The sequence below is a fragment of the Camelus dromedarius genome, chromosome 8, assembly GCF_036321535.1.
Source record: "Camelus dromedarius isolate mCamDro1 chromosome 8, mCamDro1.pat, whole genome shotgun sequence".
In the NCBI taxonomy this organism is placed as follows: domain Eukaryota; kingdom Metazoa; phylum Chordata; class Mammalia; order Artiodactyla; family Camelidae; genus Camelus; species Camelus dromedarius.
This window is the reverse complement of record NC_087443.1, coordinates 40,526,161-40,541,770: the sequence shown is the minus strand read 5'-3', so window position 1 is coordinate 40,541,770 and position 15,610 is coordinate 40,526,161. Positions and strand designations below refer to the sequence as shown.

Genomic DNA, 15,610 nt, shown 5'->3' with positions numbered 1-15,610 from the left:
GAAGATGAGTCACACGTTTTTGGCTTGGACCACAGAGCTCTCTGACAAGCTCCACACCCATAACCAGCTGTCTGCTTGCTCTACCCTATGATACCTCCAACACATCTCAAACTAAACATGTCCAACATGGAACTTAGCATTCTGTCTCTTCACACTTGTTCCTCTTCCAGTGTTCCTTGACACTTCCTCATAGGCTTCACATAAATATCGCAGATGACCTGTCAATTTTACCTCCTATACATTTCTCGAATCCATTGACTTTTTAGAATTCTTCCTTCCTCCCCCAGGCTAAGCCACTAGTATCTCTCTACTTAAGAAGTTCAACTGGTCTACATAACTTTTGCCCTTTGCCAACCAGTACTGCACATTGTAATCAGAAATATTTTTTTGAAATGTAAAATTGATGATACAACTAACTGTATTCCTCCTCTCCCCTCGAACAAACAAACAAACAAACAAAAAACCCAAACCAGCCTTCTCACTGGTGCTAAGACAAAGGTATATGCTTTGCTACGGCTAAAAAGCCTTTCATGATGATAGCCCCTGGTGACATCTCCAGACTCAAGCTATTCACCTTGCTCTCTGTCCTCCAGCTACTTGGCCTTCCTATACATCATGCCTTCTGCTTATACTCCTTGTCTGGTTGACTCCTATACATCATTTAGATCTCATTTTCTAGAACCTTATGTCTCTCCTTTGTTGCATTGGGAGAGCAGTTGTGATTTCAACCTGATCGTGTCATTCTTTTACTGTCTGTCTTCTCCAGCAGCCAAGTGAGGGCAGGGAATACCTGATGCAGCTCACTGCATCCTAACAGTGTCTGGCACATAGTAGGTACTCACTGAAGACAACTTGATTGAAAGCATGAGTATATAAAATGAAAATAAACACAGGTATAAAATCAGCAAGAAAAATGTACTTATAGCCTAGTGTTTAAAAATGCTAAAAGATAAGCACAGTACTGAGATCAGTAACAAGAACCTGGGGCGCTTTTGATAGATTTAAGAAATTAAAGTAGGAGGGCTTTCTTTCTCACCCAGATTCATTAGTGGGTAGATAAGAATGATAGGGATTTTTTTTTTTAATGAAAAATTTTACCTGGGCTGAAAAGAAGCTGGTTTTTGCACATGAAAAATAGGCTAAGATATGAAGGTAGTAGTTTCCAACCCTATTCCTGCCATTTTTCTCACTCTGTGTTGAACAAGAGCCACTGCAAAGACAGGAAGAAATGATTAGGACTAGAGACAAGCTGGGGAGGCAAAGGAGAGAAGAGATTTCAGAAATGTTTCTGTCTCTGGTTTGTGGCTATTCTGCTGGGTATGCCTTTTTATATCTTTACTTCTAAAATCCATGTCATTACGTGTAATATAATTGTCTCTGCCTCCATATGGTGACAGAATTCTATCAGCGGTATCAGGATGTCAGTAAATAGGCAAAACAAAATGTTGCATAAGTTGTTTTCCCTCCAGGACCACCCCCTCCCCCTTCAAAATAATGAAACACAAATTTTGTCAATTAGAATAGGATCAGTTGTGAATGCATTTTTGCTATTATGAGAGTAAAGACATTCCACATTGAAATAAGAAATGCCATCTGATTTTGATTTAGCACAAAGGGGGAGAAACACATTCCGTTTAAGAATGACAAATAAAGCTGTCAGTGTGATCCATTTATAGCCCCTCAGAGAATGCCACACATCCACATAATGTTCTGAGAAGCTAGTTATTGTATTTGCTCTCTCAGAGAGAGAAGGCATGGATGCCCATGATGGACTGCTATCCAGGGAAACTAAGGTTACCTGGAAGAACTTGTGTTAGTCAGCGTCCTAGACACACAGCCCTCACAGGGGAGAATGAAAGCTGCAGTTGTTCTGTTTAAACAGTGTGCATCAGCAGGAAGGGTGGAATGCTGCAGGGGCTGATGGCGGTAGAAGAAAATGGAGAAACACCTTTGTCTTCCTTGTCTGTTTCCCCATCCCTCTTTCCCTGAGTTCTGGGAGGGTCTTACTGACCAAATGAGGCCTCTTTCTGCAAGATCTACTGCTAACAAAAATTACAGATAGCCATAAAATCTTGATTATAAACATCGACAGTGCTGGTTATTTTTGAACATTTCACAGTAGGTTATTTCAGGCTCAGGTACAAGGGCACTTACCAAAACCAAACATTGGAAAAAATAATCTCTGTTCCTTATTACTACACTCAGGCTTCCTTCTTCTAAGCAGTGTGCTGTTAAATACATATACATATATTTGTATGTAAGTATATGTAAAATATGACCCTCTGCAAGGCATAACTGATTACTTTTTTTCTCCTTTGCTTTGACTGCTAAGAAACTGAGAATAAAATTTGTTACTATCTTCTAGCAAGAGTGTTGAATTTCACGTTATAAATTTTGAGTATGAATCTCTCTCCTAGCTCTCTTACATTCCTGGCCTTATTTTTTTCCTTTGACTCATTTTTTTCTTACCTATTTGAGATATATTTTATATTGCTGTACAGTATGTATTTTTATTAGCCTTTCTCTATAAGCTTTAAATCCTTTCCAGCATATAAATAAAATATACATTTATAGATAGCCTTTTTTCCCCCTTTGGAGAGTTGCAAAATTTTCCCAAGGCAACAGATAATTCATTACCATAAATGTATGAACATTAAGACACTGGTGTTGATAGTAATTAAGTTTTTTGTGATATTTAGCTCAATGTTTCAGTTAGATTTTCTTAATATTTATACATACTTTTAGAGCTAGAACTTCTAGCCTAAGAGCAAGGGACTCTCAAATTATATGTAACATTTTATGCATATAAATTTTTATTATGGAGGAGTTTCATTTTAATCCAATTCTGAAAGGTGAATTTGACCCAAAAGATGAAAAATTACTCATTTGCAGTGGAATGAAGCCAGAAAACGAGATCTTGGTCTTTTGACATTCAACTAAGTAATAAAATATTTATTGACTACCTACTAAGTACCTGACACTGTAATAGTTACTTAGAAAACAGCAGTAAACATATTGACTTGACCTCTGACCTCAGGGTGCTTCTAGTCCAGCGGGGATGAGGGTAGACAATGACACAAATACGAAATAATTGGATGGTAATGTACTATAACAAATAAAACAAAGTAATGTAAAATAAGTGAATGAGATTGCATGGTCAGGGAAGGCTGTTCTGAGGAGGTATAATCTTAGCTGAGCCAGGCAAGATTGGAGGAGAGAGCATTCCAGAGAGAGACAGCTAATGCAAAGACCCTCATGGAAATACAGGCTTGTTATCATCCATAGCTCTTCTAAAAAATAGGGATGGTAGATCTCCACATTCACTTTTCAAATTTATTATCAGTACTTCAGGCTAGAAATATTGGACTAATGATCTTCTGCATGAAGGTTAGATATCTTTTCCTTGTTTTCATTTTTTCAAGTTTAATTCCCTAACGTGAAGGAAAGTATACTCAGAAAAAGAATGTAATGGATTTTATTATACATTAAATTCAGTGTATAAATATTTGAGTCTACCATCCTGAAGGCACTGTGGGAGATGCCCTCAAGATACTCAGCACAAACCAAGTAAAATATAACTGCCATACCTGTAACTATAATATACTTTAAAACAACTTTGTATTGTTCAGTAACATAGGTTTATGAGCCAAGTAAATTCTAGATTCCAGAAGCTTTAATGTACAGTTTGAAACCCAAAGCTCTTTAGCAAGGCATCAATCATCCTGTAAAAGTTGAAGACGGATGAGAAGGAGAAAGGAACAGATAATGAAAATTGGGATTGAAAATTCTTTGAAATAAGAACATTGTACTCTATGGCTTGGAAAATGCCCTTGGAAGTGCCTTGGCTGTGTAAATCAGTAAATTAAGAGGTGACTAAAGATCACGAATATCTCCCACATTATATGTTTTCCTGAATTGAACTGTTTATGAATATATTAAAGAAATACCGGTAAGATGAAGACAGGACTGAGGTCACAGAATTCTGTGTGAACAGTTAAAGTGTACCGGAACTGCGTGAGACCTCTATACTCATGGCCTTCGAGGTAAAGGCTGTTATAACTTCTGTTTTACAGATAGGGAGAAACTGAGGTCTAAAGAAGCAAAGTGACTTTCCTGGTCACAGAGCTGGTTGGAAGACCCAGAGGGGATTGATACCTGAGCAGTCTGACCCCACAGTCTCCATGAGACCATCTCCAGCATTACCAGTTAGCTCTGTGAAGGGAAGTTTTGGTAAATTATAGCCGATAAACTCATCTGCCTTGCTGTTTAAACGGCTTTGGGGAACCATTCTGATCAATTAGTCTCAGCTTATCATGTGCAGATTAATTTAAATATTAGCCAAAACCAAAGAAAGACAGCAAATCTGCTATTAAGAATAACACACACAAAGTAGAAGTTTACTTGACTCTGGATCAGGGTAAAGTATTTGGATTATCCATAATATTCCCTCTTTTAGGAGAAATAATGAAGAGTTGAGAGTATTTTAAAATTTTCAGTCAGAAGTACACACATGATTTTACTCACTTGTTTCTGCCCTCTCTGATGTTTGATAATGAAATTTCAAGTTGGGAAAAGGGACATTTTAAAGCCTTATCCAAATCTAGGGCAGACCATCCTTTTTCGCATCTTTCACTCTCCTTGAACTGTTCCTGTAGGCTACTGGGGGGCTGGTCCCCCTTAAATAATAACAAGGGCAGTAGCAGTAGCAGCAGCAGCATGTCAGAGTACCAGGTACCAGAGACTGAATATTTACACAGTGTCATGCACTGTGCCAAGCACTGTACAATGCACTCTGTCTTCATAACAACCCTATTAGTAGCCTTTATTATTATTCCCAATTCCCAGCTCAAGAGATGGTGGGGGTGGCTCTCAGAAGTTGCCCACACATCAATGGCTTCCCAACTTGTTAATGGAGAGCTTACACCAAGCCTGCTGACCCTGGAGCCCAGGCTCCCGGCAGCTTCCCCACACTGTCTCCCTTTGTTTGATCACGTTTTCTCCCCTAATTGATGAATCATTGAGGATACTCTATTTCCCAGCATAGGCAGTCTGAACCCTTTAGAATCCAAGGTTGTCCATGATCTAGACTTTTTTTTAACCTGTCCAAGCTAATTTCTCAGTACTCTGCACTAAATACCCTCAAACCCTATGGGGACCTGCTTCTCAAAGTATCAGAAGTCCCCCTAAACCCAAAAACCAGCTTAAAGATAACTGCTCTTAAAGGCCCTGTTCAAATTCCACTTTTCCAAGACATCTTCAAGGTTTCCCCAGCCCAGAGTAAGTAGCTTGAAGAGCCAGCCTCTGATGTCCACCACTGCAGTGACCCTGGTATCCCCGAGAGCTTTGGCAGCCTGGAATCCATGGAATTATATGATAGTTCTTTTGGAAAGTGCCGTTGGACATTTTTCTCAAGAGCGTGACCAGAGCTTTTATCAGTTTTTAAAAGCTTAACAACCACTCAGCAACCCCCGCTCCCTAACACACACTGAGTTCTGGAAACTAATGACATTAAATGCTAATGTTCCTTGAGCAAGGTGGCTGGATTTAGCAAATAAAAGTATTATATGAGACATGCCTATACTAAAACATGATTTGTTGTGTATTTTAAATTCAAATTTAACTGGGCCTCTTGTACTTGATCTGCAACCCTGTCCTTGAATGTTTCATGGATATTAATCTTACTTCTCAACTTTACTGAGTATAATCATCTAGAGGGCAAGGGTTTCATTATTTCTCCAAGGAATTTAACATTCAACTTTTATTGCTAATTGCTGATTCATTTTTGTGGTCCAACAGAAGCATTTTGGAACATTCTTGATTTGGGGCCAATATCAAACCTGGTAGCTAAATCATGATTATACATATATGGCTTTTACAACAAGGAAACAGATGTCGATAATACTGAATAAACTAATTTTGATCATCTCCACTATTTACTAGATTTAAACACATTTGTCTAAAAAATCCTCTTAGGAAGAATCTGGGAAAAATTTCAAAGCATACCAAAATTATTATTGGCCCTTGAAGTGAGATCTCAGACCATTTGACTGAGAAGTCACTAAAGGTGTCTGTTAAAAATGCGCTTGTCTGGGTCCAATCTCAGACCCATTAATTCAAAACTGTGCAGAATGGCTACAAGCTATCTGGATTTTTTAAAAGCCTTAACAGATGATTTTTATGACCTCTAAAGTTTAAGAACTGCTTTTTTATGGGATGTAACACTCTAGCAAGGATTGCTCTCTAAGTTAGAGAAGAAAAGTTATTTTAGTCCTTAAAAACAAGCCAGCATTATTTGGAGTTCAAAATATCAATCATTTTTTAAGTGTATCTGGAATCTATCACACTAATGTTAAATGCTCAGCACTGTAGATTTCCCATTTGGAGCTCCCAAGCATTTAAGCAGAATTGGTAAACTAATGGCAGGTATTAAAAGGCTGCCTGATGGATCATTAAAGTAGTAAATGAGTCACTGAAGTTGATAGAGGCCATACAAAATTTTAAAATAAGATTTTCTGAAGTAGGATGTACTGCTAGGTATTAATGCGGCTACCCAGGATTGGTCTGGGAAACCTAAGGATCTTCAGAATTTCTGAAAGAAAGCATCGTTGTCCAAAACTCCCTACCCCTGTTGACTTGAGTGGTCCTCGAGATTTTTGAGTCTGGAAGTTAGGAGGCATAGGTTCTGTACTTAACGGTTCAGTGTTTTTCTGAGCTTTTGTCTTTCCTTGTCAATAAAACAGTGGCTTTAGGCCATTGACTGGCTGGTTTCTAAAGTAGCTCCTAAACCCAAAATTTCTGTGATCATTCTGAGCTTGTTTTCTCTGCTGTAAAATATGGGGGTTGGACCATGTGCAGTGTGCCCATCTGTCCTGTTGTCCAAGGACAGCCCCTGCTGTCTCCATCATTATACTTGGATCCCATTCATAATTTAGAGTTACTTGAACTGTGTAAGACTGATGACATTTCATATAAGTTACCCATGGGAGGGATAATATATTGGCCATCAGCACATGTCCTTCATAAGAGAAAATTATTCTTTCAACATAAACTTATTGATCATCAACTATGTGTCATGGTGCTAGGCCCTGAAAATAAAATAACAAAAACAGTCAGACAAAAGAGCTCTGGCCTCATGCAGCTTATGATTTCACGGGGGAGTGATGGGGGAGAAGATGAGAACAACCACCATGTGTTAACTGACGCATAAATAAAATAACCACACTTTGTAATCGGTGTTCTGAAGGATACTAGGGTGAGACAGAGAATAATAGAAGCCTGAACAGTGACTGGGAAAAGCCTCTTGGAGAAGACATTTTCCTGCACCTAAAGGAAGAAAAAAGCTAAACAAGGGAGGAGGTTGGAGGGCAGGGCAGGGCAGGGGAGAGGATAGTTAGGAATCCCCTGAGATAAGGGGAGCAGCTTACGTGCTTGGCCCCCCAAATCCTGGAATAGTCCCTTCCATCCCTGAGAGATAATTTAATCCAAAACTAGAGAAAAGAAAACCCCGAAGGGTTTAAGGGAATTATCAAATGGCGAGTTAGTTAATGGGAGAACTCTTCCATGCTTCAGTCCTGAATGTGAATCCTTAGGGAATCACAGTACATCAGAAGGTCCCAAAAGGCCTTGGTCCAGAGCTTCTTTGAGACTCAGTTTCCTTCTGTGAGAAACACAGATGGCATCGCCCGCATCAGATTGTTAGAGCAATTTAATAAGATAATGTCATACAGTTCCTGGTATATCATAGCTGCATGATAGATGCAGACTGTCTTGATTTCTCATCTAGTCCACTTACTCATAGCAAGCTGTTGGAAAATAAGTGTGGCAGAGGTTAAGTTACTTGGATCAAGGAAGAGTGGTGGCAGAGGGGAAGTTCTGGAATACCAGACTGGTGTCTGTTTAGCAACTATCCATCTGGAGAGAGCGGAGGAGAGGAAGGGAGAAGAAAAGGCCACTGAAAGTGGGAAGGTATGAAGGGAAAGCATTCCCACCTTCATGGTTTTGCTCACCCTTCAATCTGCTAGAGGTGAATCTAGAATTGTCTTCATAAGACAGAAAAGACCATTCACAGCCATATTTATACTCAAAATCAGCATGTAAGAAACAGGCTTTACTCTAGGAGACTGGCAAACAGAAGAATGACACACTTTATTATTAAATACATGCAAAGAGAAAAATGTTAACATGTCACTCAGTCTGCTGGGAACAAACTAATTCAGTTATCTGCTGGATATTAAAATAATTGCTGGTATTAAGGATGCTTAAAAACCAAGCCTATGGTATTGGAAGAATGAATAATTTATGCAAGTAACTATGAAGATTTTCTTGTCTATGAACAAAACCACAGATTGAACTTCAGCCTTAAAATACCAAGAGGTGTATTTTGTGGATTAAAGTGGACAGCTCTAAGGCCATCCCACCAAACCTGCTTGTCCCTCCTGTTGACTCACCCTGCATGTAAGGGAATATTTGTGGTTCAGGCACACTCGAGCCAGGGCCCAGGATTTTTTAGCTTCAAAAGTTCACTGGGTCCCTTTTCCCCCAACCATAAGGTAAAAGGCCATTCCATAGATAGCTTTCCGAAGTGCTGCTTGCTTTATGATTCCCTGCCAGTGGTGCCTTATGGGAGAAATTATATTTCAAAGTTTCACAGGATGCGAACTGAACTCATTATTTTACTCCAAACTCATTGTTTAATTGACAGGAAACATGCATTCTAAGTCATCTTGTATGCATGGCAGAAGCAGCTACATAAATTTAACAATGGATGGATTATTACTATTTAGCATATTTATGGAATTTTATATTCAGGAAGCATTTTACAAATATTTTATTAGTTAATTCTTACACTTCCCAGTGCATCTGACAGGTGGTAAACAATGCTTTGGGTTTTAAATTGCCAATATGTGAAAACTTTAATGGGGAGAAATCTACGCTGTTCCTTCTTGCTCCCCAACTTCCCAAGAGCACATTTCTGATTCCTTTTTCTCTCACTAGAGACCAAGGATAGAGGCCTGAGATGCGGGCTTGCACACACCTGAAATATAAACGGGAACGTACTGGGCTCTGTCCCAGGTCAGGTAGCCAACACCAGAGGAAACCTCACAAGACACCAAGGTGATATGACAGGATTCCCAACAAAGATGCATCCCACTAATACAGCACATAAAAAGGCACATAAAGAAGCAGTCAGTTTTTCTAAAACTATACAGTGAACTTAGTTTTCAGATCCATGCCCACTGGACTCACTATCTGGTGTCAGCACCAGTTATTGATTCTTCTAAAATACATACATTGAAAAATAAAGGCTAATTCAAACTAAGAGAGTTTATATTTTCTTTTTTGAAAACTCACACATTTTAAAAACTAAGGTCCCTTCAACACCCACCTTAAACTCTTTAGAATCCTCCAGTCTACCCCTGTTCCAGACACCGGAAGATGTTGGCGAGCAGGGCAAGGAAAGCCTCTGTGGATCAAAGTTTCATTCTTGACCCAAACGTTTTACAGCCCGGGTTCTCCAAGCTAACGAACCAAGAAATGTCTGTCACGCATCACCTGAGGGCCGGACACAAGGAGACGCAGATCCTGTGTCTACTGTCTGAGGACCCCGGCGCGGACACGTCCAGCCCAGATTCTAATCTGATTGACGTGACCCTATCCCTCTAATCCCTCAGGCCCTTGTCTCCGCCTCCGCCTGCGTGTGTGTGTGTGTGTGTGTGTGTGTGTGTGTGTGTGTGTGTGTACAGTTAGGTATGTAGGTGCAGAAAACACCCCAAGTATTTTGGAAGCAAGCACCCTCTGGGGCTCTACTTGCTTAGTGCAGCTGGGCAGCTGTCAGGAGGTCAATGTGAGGTAACCAGGTCACCTCCCTTTCAGGGGTGCGAGGGGATGTTCCCAGCCTTAGCGTCCTGAGTCTGCGGCTATGGTGGGTGGGGTGCACCGAGAGCCCCCTCTGACCGCGCCCACCCTCTCCCCCCACCTCCGGCGCGGTCCCGCCCCGCCCTGCGCCAAAGCTACCTGGGGACACTGGAAGCACGTTGCAGTGGCTGTGGCGGCGGCGGCTCGCGGTCCTGGGCTGGCGTGAGCGCTTTGTAGCTTTGTAAAGCCGGGAGTGGGGGGAGCAGTGGCCGACCCCGCCCTTTCCCACCTCGGGCGCCCCCCCACCCCCCGAACCTGCGGCAAAAACGGCCCCCACTCAGCTCCGGCCTGCCGCCGCCTGCCTGAGGGGCGGGGCTGCTGGGCCCTCCCCACCCTCGGCCTGCCCGGGAGTCATCGGGGCGGGGGCTCGGGAACCCTGGGCCGCCTCCCGCCTCGGGAGATGTCAACCCACTTGCACCGGGCCCCCCAGGCTTTGTTGACCCAAGTGCCCGCGACCCCGCCCTTCTCAGCGCAGGGCCGCGTCCCAGTGTCAGCGTCCCTCCCACCCACCTCTGGGACTCGCCTGGGAGCCAGGAGCAGGGATGACTCCTACAAAAGGAGACCAAGTCTGGGGAAAGTTTCTGGTGATGTCAAGGGTCAGCCTTTTCTTGTAGGGACCTTCTCTAGCCAAGGAATGGAAAGTCAAGCCATTCTATCTGCCGGTTGTGCTGACATCACAACCCACACATCACTTGGTGTCATCTGTCTCATAAGACTCTCCATCACTGCAGCCTTCTGCGTGTTTGTTTCAAACGAGTAACATTTCAGTGAACAGGTTAAAGGGACTTAATTTTTAAATAAAAAGTTAATGCTAGAAACCAGTCCATTGCGTATTAGCTCTGCCCCAGCCTCTTAGTATGGTCACCTCTGAATAACTCAGATTCCCAGTTACCAGGAATACCTCAGCTCGTCACTACCTGCACCTCCACATAACCAGAACTTTCTCTTTACTCTTCTTTTTCATTTCTTCTGCGTTGTGGAGGAGTGAAAATGAAATGCAACAAAATCAATTTGAAGAGTTTTTAACAGCTGATATAAAAGTTTATAGGAGAGGCAGTCTATAATCATTGAAAATAAGATTCAAGAATTATCGGTAGACCCCACACTTCAGTTCCACCATTTCTCTTAAGTTTGGATAATGGAGGGCTAAGGGTATCTATTACTTTTAGCAAAAATAATACTTTTCTAAGAATTATTAAATAAAGTGTATAATATGGTTATGATATGTCAGGTCAGGGTAAAACTATTTACAGAAGAATGTGTTAGCCAGCTGATAGTATAGGAGACACATCTCTTTAAAGTGGTAAAATTGGTTTTGTCTTAGAGTTTAAATAACATGAAGGGGTAAGCTAGAAAACATTATAGAATCTTTATAGTCCTGTCTGCCATGAAAATACTTCCTTTTCAGTATCCCTCCATCTTTCATCTGTTTCTAATAAGGTATAATTTCAAGATTGCTCAAAGCTTTTGACATTTGTTTATTCTTTAAAGTATTTAATGAGGGTTCAAAATGTGCCTGGCATTGGGCTTGGTGCAGGGATGTAAGGGTGAACTAGATAGATAAAAGTCCTTTCAGAGGCTCACATTCTAATGGGGGAGAGATAGTTGCTTAAATAAATGGACAAACAATTAATTTCACCTGTGAAAGGTTGCATGCGGAAGTATCGCATGCTAGGAGTGGACACCATCCAAGTGGTCTTTTAGATTCCTCTTTTGTTTTAAGCCCTAGAATTACTTCAGTGCAAAGATTGTTGGGGGCAGCATCCTTTCTTTCATATCTTATATCCAATCCATCAGGAAATCCTGACAGCTCCATCTTCAGAAGGTGTTCCAAATCTAACCTCTCCCACTACCATTCTTCCAAACCAGCATCACCCATTTGGATTTCTAAAAAAGCTTTAAACTTACCTTGCTGCTCTCAGTCTTGCCCCCCTGGTCTATTATTCATGTAGAATTTAGGGTGACCATTGGGAGTATGTGCATTAGTTCATGTCATTCGTCTGCTCAAAAACCACCCAGTGGCTTCCCATGGCGACAACATGAACTTGACCCTAGCTACTAAGGCCTTACCTGCCGGCCACCTCACCTCTCTTACTTCCTTCTCCATCACTCTCCCCTCCCACCCCTGGCCACAGCCCCTCTGTCCTTTCTGTTATGCTTTCAACCCTCATGCTCCTGCCTCTTGGCCTTTGAGCCTGGATTTTCTTTGCCTTAAACGTGTACTTAGAGGTTTGCTCCTCAGTTACATCAGATATTTATTCCCTTGATCTCTTGTCAGAGAGGCAGTCCCTGACCAACTATACTAAAATAGCCCTTCTCTCAACACTCTCACTCTATCTCTAGTCTACTGAAGTTTTCCTTTTAACATACATGTGCGCAAGCACACACATGTACACTTACTGTCTGCTGTCTGGCTTCTAGAATGAGAACAGCAATTTGATTATAGTGTCAGGCACACAGAAGGCACCCCATGAGTATCTGTTGAAGAGAGCCTATAAATTATGCTATGGACTACATGTTTTTGTCTCGTCACAACTCATATGTTGAAGCCATAACCCCCAATATGACTGCATTTGGAGACAGCTTCTTTTGGAAGTCAAGTTAAATTAGGTCATAAGCATAGGCCCTGATCTAATAGGATTAGTGCCCTTATGGAAAGAGAGACCAGAGAGCTCACTCCCATACAGAGGGAAAGCTGAGAGCACACAGTGAGAAGGCAGCTGTCTGCAAGCCAGGATCCGAATCCACTGGCACCTTGATCTTGGACTTCCCAATTTCCAGAACTGTGAGAAATAAATTTCATTTGTTTAAGCTATCCCATCTATGATATTTTGTTATGGCAGCCTGAGAAGACGAAGACAAATTACAAAAAATATGAAAGAAGGAGTTTAGATATAAATTATACTCATACTATGGCTAATCATTTCAAGATCACTAATTCAAGGAATGATGTAATGGTGTGACCTTTAACCAATGAACAAACTTTACAGCACTTCTCAGAATAAGCTGAGGCTTGAAGATTAATCTTATCTGGACCGGAGAATAGAATAAGTGGTCAAGATAAACAAATGTCTTTTACAACCTTTTTTTGTTGTTTGTTTCTGAGCTCATGAATGATTGAAGCTCAGAGGGAAAAGAATGATCCAGTTACTATGGTGAAAAATGCTGCTTCAAAGGCAGAGAGCTCAGCCTCTAAACTCCCTAAAAATTCCTTCCTGGTCAAGCTAAAGGACTCATATGCTGCCATGTGCCTAGAACATAATCATGGCCACATTCAAACAAAGTATCACATGCTTCAGATAAACATCTTTGGTTACCTACCACAACTGTTTATGCCCTTGGTCTCCAAAGTAGGCTGTGGGAAATAAAATATTAGAACCTCCACTTAATTTTTTTATTTGAAGTAAAATAATGAGCTCTTGCAAATATATAATATACAGATTGATACTGACACTGTCACTTACCCATTGGTCAGCTGATCTCCTGTCCTCCCTTGCAGAGGTGTCTTGAAGAAACACTGGGAGACCCATAGCATGGAGGAGCTAGCATGTGGTCCCTACACTTATTTCCTTTCCATTGTGTTGCATCTTACTGATTTTATGTGTGTTCAATTAATGAATTAAAACTATTATCTTAGTTTTAACCAAGCCAGCAATCAGAAAATGGAAAAGTGGCTTAAAAGGATTTAAAGGTGACTTGGACAATTAGATAATACTAATAATACAAGGATAAGCAAACAACAGAAAATTGGTGAAACTGAAGCTTTTCTTAATGTTAGTAAGAGTTCTTAGCCATTATGAGAGGTTAACAATGCTGATGATATATTTAATTCAGTCTTAAAAGAAGTCAGCTTCTCCCTCCCATTGGAAAAAGACATATGAAATGTGGATGTACACTCACTTTTATTAACCATGAAGTATCGTGGCTAGCAATAAAATAACAAATATGATCTAGTTCATCATTAAATCATTTCAACAGTTTTATTTGTGGGTATGTTTTATAATGTATAATGGTATATGTAATAATAATATAATAAATAAGAAATTTGATGAATAAATTAATATTTGAATAGATATTGAGGATATACACAGAACATTTTTAATGGAGGGTCCTGTTGGAAAAGTTTGAAACGCTTATTTACGTAACCAGGGGTAAAATAATTAGAGCCCTAAACCCTGGTCCTGAAAGAAAAGAACAAATAAAACTAACTTCTTAAACAGAGAACAGTAATTTAGGGTATGGATTATCTGGAGCCTTTTAATATCTTTCTTTACTGTATTTTGATCATTTCAAAATTTCAAGAGAAATAAGAGAACAAACCTTGTTAATTTGCCACGATATTTGGCAGGAAAGATTAAACTTGCCAAGAAAAAAAGAAGTTTGAGGTTACTTAGGGATGTTGGTTACCCTGCTAATCTAGTTTTGAATTACTGCAGATCATGATAGTATTATTTTATATTCACCCATCTTTAAACTAGCTGATTTTTTTTTTACAATGGAATGTGACCATAGAGCCTGCGATTTGAAGTAGTATTAAAACACGTTCAAACTCTTCTCACTGCTCTTTCTCACAGGTGAGAAAGGTTTGCCCCATTTTTTTTTCCAAGTTCTGCAGAAAACCCCACCTCCCCATTCTAAAACTTAACATGTTGCTCTGGAGGATGAATTGACACAATCTAACATTGTATGACAATTGTTATCAGCATATCTTTAGCTGAAGGACTATCTTTAAGCTCTGTTTTCTTAGATGAGTATTGTCACATCATAACACTTGAGGGGGTGAAGGGAGACTTGGCTACAGTTCCTTGTGGGGATGGAGAAGCTGAGGCTCGAAGTCCCAGAGGGCTTGCCTGCTGTCCAGCCGCTGGATCCTGGTGGAGCTGAGAGACTCCTACCCTCCTCACTTCTCACTGTGAGAACTCTCCACTGTGATATGCCACCTCAGAGGGAGCCTGGTGGGAAGGTTTTTCTTTCCAAATATGAACTAGATTAAGTAGGACACCCTGGACTCTGCCTCATTGTGTCCATACATATATGTGTCAGGCAGCCCAGGCACTTGAATTCCCCAAAGACCCTTCCCCTAAAGATGCCCGTGAAGGAAAGGGATCATTCTCTCCTAGAGGTTTGTTTACTTTACAATTAATGAAGGACGAGAGTAAACCTTATAGATTATTTCATTTTTCTCCTTGGGGTCTCAGGATTTAACTTGCCACTAAGCCACTGGCAGCTGCTGGTTTCCCAATTAGAACTTTAACCTTCACAAAAAAATATTATTTTGGTAATACAATCTTAATGAAAAAATAGTAATAAAAATATCAGTAAGACACAGGCAGGCAGAGCACTTTAAACTGGTTGATGGGGATTATTAGTTACTTAGCAATAATATCTAATAGTTTGGAAGACAATTTTCAAGGAGAGTGATGGAAACCTAATTTCCCGAGGTACGTAAAATAGGACCGAATAAAATAGTGAAGAGTGTATTGTAAAGATAATCTAGTTGCCCAGATGGCCTTTCCTTAGTTACAGCTATTATGGTTCTTGAAATGTGTGTGTTCTTTATTCTTTTATGAGAAAATAAAGATTTTCTTTTTCCCAGGGGCATGAAGTTTAGTTGTTAAAATACGCTGAATATTTTTTCTTTGTTACTTCTGGGACACTCATATTTATTCTGGAACTCACCTTAGTTCTTGTGTTT

The 15,610-nt window shown here is 40.4% G+C and overlaps 1 protein-coding gene across 2 annotated transcripts in view; it reads right to left on the bottom strand.

The window, feature by feature from the left end:
* RHOBTB1 (Rho related BTB domain containing 1) overlaps positions 1-10,093 on the bottom strand; it is a 116,468-nt gene extending 106,375 nt beyond the window's left edge. Inside the window, exons 1-2 of one of the 2 annotated variants that reach the window (XM_064488139.1) lie at positions 10,015-10,093; positions 9,386-9,519 (exon numbers count right to left, since the gene is read on the bottom strand). The gene's annotated coding sequence lies outside the window, so the exon portion shown is untranslated. The remainder of the gene's footprint in view (positions 1-9,385; positions 9,520-10,014) is intronic. The other variant, XM_031461241.2, reaches the window with a different exon arrangement.
* Between the last annotated feature and the right edge of the window lie 5,517 nt (positions 10,094-15,610).